We start from the raw sequence: 6105 nt of genomic DNA on the forward strand, positions 1-6105 counted from the left end.
TATATGCAAATAAACAGAATATTCTAACTATTTAGGGGCAGCAGGGTGGTGTAGTGAGCAGAGAGACTGTCCTTCAACTGGAGGACACGGGTTCAAGACTCCATGACAGCAAGCATCTGCCCTGCTCAAGTGTCTTTCAGCAAGACACTGAATCCCTACAGCTTCAGGGGGGGCTCCTCTGTAGCCGACCCTGACCTCTGACCTCCCTGTGGCGGAGGGCAGGTGAAAATATGAACTTCTTCTTTGTGGATCAATAAAGTATCTATTACCACAGAAAGAGAACTTACACAAAGAAAAAAACACATGAAATAGGCTATACTGTATGTTTGCATTAATGGTTAGAACTGACCGAATTGCCCTCACTACCCAAAACAGTCCCCTTTTGTGTCCAGAATTCACAAGGGACCTTGCAAGTAATACAACCATATGCAAACAGAGTGCCATAAAAACAACGACACTATCTTTAGTCCCCCCACCCACACACACAATCCAGTACTTCTCTGCAGCTGCGTGACAAAGGCTGTAACTAGAAACTGGAGCCTGGCCAAGGAAGTGACCTGACAATAAAAGGGACCTGACATTCAAGCTACTCATTACACCTGTGGGAACACACATTTGTTCTTGTTGTCTGCTACTTCCCCCCGCCAGACAGAAAAGAAAGCTCCGTTCAATCACTTTTTAGCAGTTCATTATCCAGGCAGTCTGAAATATCATGATGGGTTTGGACTGTATGACTCAATTCTTGGATATGCCTCCAACAATAGTAGCTGGGGTAAGGGCATTGTGTTGGGAGACTGAAATTACATTCACCTTTATTCATCCTTTTAGATTATGGAGGACTGAGTCTGCCAAATCAATCAATCAATCAATCAATGCACAGTGAAAAAGGGAAATAAATTAGCAAATCAATAAAAGTATAAATAAATTAATTCCTAACTTAGAAGATGATTTTTCTTGTATCCAAATAAAAAGTAAATATATTTATTTTTCATTCATAGGTGTATTTAGTCATTTATTGGCACATTTCAATTAATAATAAGGGGAGTCGGTGTGCATGGTATTGTAAGATTCAGGCGTAGTCATCAAACTAGCACTGTTGGTGAAGATTTGGCTCCTTACAGCAACTTTCGGAAGGTCATGTCTTACAGCAAGAGGGAGGAAATAACAGCAGAGAGGCAGTCAATTTCCCAGCTGCTCCATCGTCTGAACTCTGGTTCAATGAACAGGTCAAATGATGAGGAATGTCTTCAAATTGCTCCAAACTAGAGGCTCAATGTCTGTATTCATTTGAACAGCTAATTCTCAGCCAGTACTTCTACTTGAAAAAACATATAATCAGGCAAGGCATTACTTTCAGCTTCGTTTGCCAGGCGGGACAAGTCTCTCGCTATGATTTGCCTGTACTGAGCCATATATTTGTCTATTTATTCATTTTTCTTTGTACTTTAAATTAAATTATTAATTTATTTCCCTTTTCTCTGTGCTTTTATTAATTTATCAATTTATTTATTGATTTAAGGCTGCATTATTTCCCCTTTTCTCTGAGCATAAATTCATTCATTTGGCGGACTTGGTGCCCCATATGCGATATGTTTGGTGATGTGAGTGGAGATACTGTTTGAGTAGTTTTCTTGTCGGTGATATTTTCCAAACAATTTATGATTAATAAGTGACAGAAGCTGTTGTCAAGAACAATGCAAATATTGAAAAATGCAAAGAAATACGAGAAATACAAAATTTTTCAACTCAGGAGCACTGGTGCTGCTTGAAAAAAGCTTCTAAGCTTCTAAGTGCTTGAATACAATATTCTGTTTCTGAAACGCTACGCTCACTCAGTTTGGGTTACTTGCTTCTCTCTTCCTGTGAACCTTCAAAGGGAAACAAGTGTGAACTCAGAACCAGTTTATAGCACTACCTAATCATTCACTAACAAGCAGGTGCCAATTACCCTGTAGCTCATACTCTGCAGGCTGTAGGGTTGGTGTGTTGCCTGCCTGTCTGTCTTCATTCTCTCAACACAAACTCTCACTAACAGGGAGCCTGCAGACCATTTTTTAAACCAGGAACGCAAATAACAGGAAATATAATAAGAAAACTGTATTTTCTAATTAAAAATGAATGGGAACATTGGCATTGTGTCCAAAAACTTAACTTAGTAAAGTTTTAGCTGTAAGAGAGTCATTCATGTTCATAAATGCACCACCGGACTATCTTCGGACCATAGGAATGACACATACAAATTGTTAATTTTGTGTTATCCCGCATTTAAGACCAATACCACAACTAAATAAATGCGAAAAGTGAAAAAGACTTTCATTGTCTCATTGTGAAGTTTCATTGTCTCCTCTGCAGGCGCCGGGGACTGAACATGGAACTGAGCAAGAGAGGAATACAGAGCAAGGCGGTCACACAGGCACAAAGGAAGCTACTGTGGGAGCGTACAGCAGTGGGGCTTTAACTCTGAGGGACCAAGGCCTCCCAACCAGCCTTTGAACTGCTGTTCAGTTGAAAATTTCCCAGCAGTTTGTGAGAGGGAAGCTAGGCCCAGGAATCGGATGTGTGCATGCCTATGTGTGTGTGTGTGTGCGTGTGTGTGTGTGTAGGTTGGTGAAACGGAGGGAGCTTGAATATGTAGGCTATATGTAAATATCGACATAAACGACATATGACAGGTTAACAAAAATGTATAAAAAACAACGGCAACAACAGATGTCATAATTTAATTCATGAAAAACTAACACTATGCGGTTTGGGTGGGACTGTGATGTGGAGGATGCATTTGCACCCCATTTAGCCCCGCTTCTCTGTGTGGATCTCTGCATGTGCAGGTTTGGGATCAAAACAACACAAGAAAACAGAAAAATGGAAGGGAAATAGCAGGAAAATGGGGATCTTCATTTGGAATGACTGTACACTACATGTACAAAATTTGTGATAAATTTAGATATAGCCTAGATATAATGGATAATGCCAATGTCATTTAGTAATATGCAAAACTTGCCTCAGAACATCAACCCCATCTTAACTGAAGACCACAATGGAAATAAGATGTTAATTCTCGTTTCTAGCAACAGGAAGATCATATTTATTACACAGCCTTTGTTTTTAAACTAATTGCCTGACTAACTAACCTGAAAAAATTACATCCCTGACTACGGGCTACATCCTAACAAGCACATCTGAGGGCAACATCAAAGCTGCTACACGTTTACTACCATGGTCCTTGACAGATCAATGGCTGTGCTTGATACCATGTTCATCAAGGTGACACTCTCCAGTCGCCTAGCCATTAGGCTGTTCTGTTGCCCTGGGGAGAGTGGCCTTTGTGCGTGTGTGTGTGTGTGTGTGAGTGTGAGAGAGAGCGGAAGAGAAAGAGAAAGACAGAAAAGGAAAGAAAGAGAGTGATTCACCCCATCTCTGCCATTATAAACAAGATATTGATTGGAAAAATCAAATGGGCAGCAGGGTGGCGTATTGATTAGGGAGACCATCCTTCAACTGGAAGACACATGTTCAAACCCCCAAAACAGTAACCCTACACCCTGCTGAAGTGTCTTTGAGCAAGACACTGAATCCCTACCAGCTTTAAGGGCGCTGCTCTGCCACTGACCCTGTGCTCTGACCTCAACGTACAGGGAGGAGGGGGGCAAGTGAAAAGAGAATTCCCCCCTCTGGGATCAATAGAGGAAAGGGAATGAAGTAAATGCGTTTGTCAGCTGATGTCCTTTGTCACCTGGTAGTGGTGATGCATTGAGTTGGGGGGGGGGGGGGGGTCAAGGTTTGGCTCTGACAATAAAAAAGGACCTACAGGGCTGTTCATAGTAAGCTGCAGACTGTTAAGAAGTCCTAGAAGAGACACCTTGAACAGAGCAACGCACATGCACACACTCAAACACGCACTACACAAAGAGGAGCTAGTGAGCAATCCACACACACTACAGCCGTGTGAAATGGAACATAAAATACACAGTACTATACACACTCTAAACCCAGAGACAGATTCAAAGACACATACAGAGTTGCCCAGTTGGCTAAGTGCAAGCGCCTGAATGTAGGTTAGCAGAGTAATCCTTTAGGCCAGGGTAAAGATGTCAGTAGGCTATGGCAACCTGCTCACACTCAGAGACTGGGCTGGTGTGTGTGTGTGTGTGTGTGTGTGTGTGTGTGTGTGTGTGTGTGTGTGTGTGTGCACGACTCTATTGATGTGCATGTGGCAACGTTTTGACAATGACAAAGTCAGCCTATTACAAGGTTATGGGTTGTGATCGGCATTAACACAAAACAGCAGGAAATAACTAGGGGGGGGGGGGAAGCTGGGAAAACTGAAACCCACAATGATGGACATTCACCAAAGTCTTTGTCCGTTAAAATCAATCTGCTAATTTTTAAGTTTTGTGAATTAACTACTGTGTATATCATCCTAGTGTTGGTGTACATTTGCATGTTTCAAGTACTTATTGGAGCAGGCTATCCTCGTGTAACATTAAGCTTACAGTAAAAGGAGCCCTGCTGGACCTCCTAAAGCTCAGCCGATTAGGAAAATGAACAAGCTGGTAGCTGTGAAAAAAATCGAAGCAAGCAATTATACTTGAGAGACAAGGTCGGGCTCATCTAACATCACGCACAGTTGCCTTACGAAGCCAAAATGTTTTTCTTTAATCTGAAAACATACTATTTTCATGAATTGGCTATCTAAGTGTGTGCCATTCAATGGATCCTAGGCAGGCTACGTGTAACCTCGCTTCATAATCCTGGTAGCTTGATTTCCTTACCCCCTTTCTTCAGGATCCAGAGATTGTCCGCAAGTATAGCCTTTATCTCCAACACAGACGGTAAATCCCACAGTCCTGCAAGTTAGTTTGCTTTCGCCGTCCTCTCTTCGCGGCAGAAGCCTCTCCGCTCAGGTAGGACGTGGTTTCTGTGTGGTGGCCATAACCCAGATCGGCAGTGTGAGTCGCGCCTTGGCTACATTGAAACAAATGTGGGAACCGTAGATCGAGCTTTCTACTCGAACAATAAAGAGCAACACACTGCCTCCAGCACCAGGGACCCGGCACTACAGTGTCAGAGGGGGAGAAAGTGTAGTGCAGCCGAACGGCGCCACCTCACGGTGATTTGGGGAAGAGAAGCTATGGGAAATGTAATGGGACATGATCGTGCTGTCTGTCTGTACCGGGTTTATAACGAACCCGAGCAGCGATTTAGGTTCGTGAACTATACACGAGCCGGCGCAGATGGGGTTTGTAGTTCACCCCTTATGGGCACAGGCCTGGCAAAAAAAAACAGTGGCCAGTACGGGGATCGAACCCGCGACCTTGGCGTTATTAGCACCACGCTCTAACCAACTGAGCTAACCGGCCATATTGCAACAGCTTTCGGGCTTGAGGGAACTTGAAAATGCATTCAGTCAAATATTTCATTTTGATATTAATTGTTTCTTATTCCCAAAAGTCACCCACCCAAAACGCCCGTGCCTATTGAAGGCAGATGAGTGAACTTGAGTCCTGATACCTAACGGGCAGCTAGCTAGCTAACGTTAACAGGGCTTACCTGTAGTGGCTAACGTTAGACAGAGAAGCTTCAGTTACTTGTTTTTTGAAAACCAAAAGTTCCCTAACATTACTATCGGACATGGGACTGAACGTAAAACCATGGAATACAATTTATATTGAACTAAAACCAACGTTTAATCGGGAATGAAAACGTCCTCGCCCCTCTGGTAGCTGTTCTCTGCGGCATCCACTACCATCACCACCGCCCGTTGCCATGGTGACCCCTCAAATCTGGTGGGCAAGCAGAGAGGGCGAGACTATTCACGTGACCCAACAAGATGGCGACCACAATGTAGAATGGATGCGAATGTGAGTACTAGCTAATAGCTAACCGTTAGATTAAATAAAGTAGCATGCCATAATTGTAAACTCTTAGAAGCCACCGTCGGCCTGTGTTCATTGAAACATACTCTTACTTTACAGTGTGTTACGTTAAAACTCCAGCCAATTTCGTTTTATCCACGACTCAGCTTGCTATCTGAACTAACCGAACGTTGACCGAATCCGCTAACGTTAGCTCTCTCATCATTTGAGCTGCTGTCTGGCTTGATGA

At 43.1% G+C, this 6105-nt stretch overlaps 1 protein-coding gene and 1 non-coding gene across 4 annotated transcripts in view; both read right to left on the bottom strand.

The window, feature by feature from the left end:
* The window catches only part of LOC139925981 (FERM, ARHGEF and pleckstrin domain-containing protein 1-like), a 69735-nt gene extending 64770 nt beyond the window's left edge, over positions 1 to 4965 (bottom strand). For all 3 annotated transcript variants that reach the window (XM_071917534.2, XM_078291095.1, XM_071917525.2), the window contains exon 1: positions 4773 to 4965. The gene's annotated coding sequence lies outside the window, so the exon portion shown is untranslated. The remainder of the gene's footprint in view (positions 1 to 4772) is intronic.
* A 321-nt stretch (positions 4966 to 5286) lies between these two features.
* trnai-aau (transfer RNA isoleucine (anticodon AAU)) lies at positions 5287 to 5360 on the bottom strand. The gene has a single exon. It is a non-coding gene; the product is annotated as a tRNA-Ile (tRNA).
* Positions 5361 to 6105: the final 745 nt, after the last annotated feature.

Source organism: Centroberyx gerrardi, chromosome 21 (genome assembly GCF_048128805.1).
Source record: "Centroberyx gerrardi isolate f3 chromosome 21, fCenGer3.hap1.cur.20231027, whole genome shotgun sequence".
Classification (NCBI taxonomy): Eukaryota; Metazoa; Chordata; class Actinopteri; order Beryciformes; family Berycidae; genus Centroberyx; species Centroberyx gerrardi.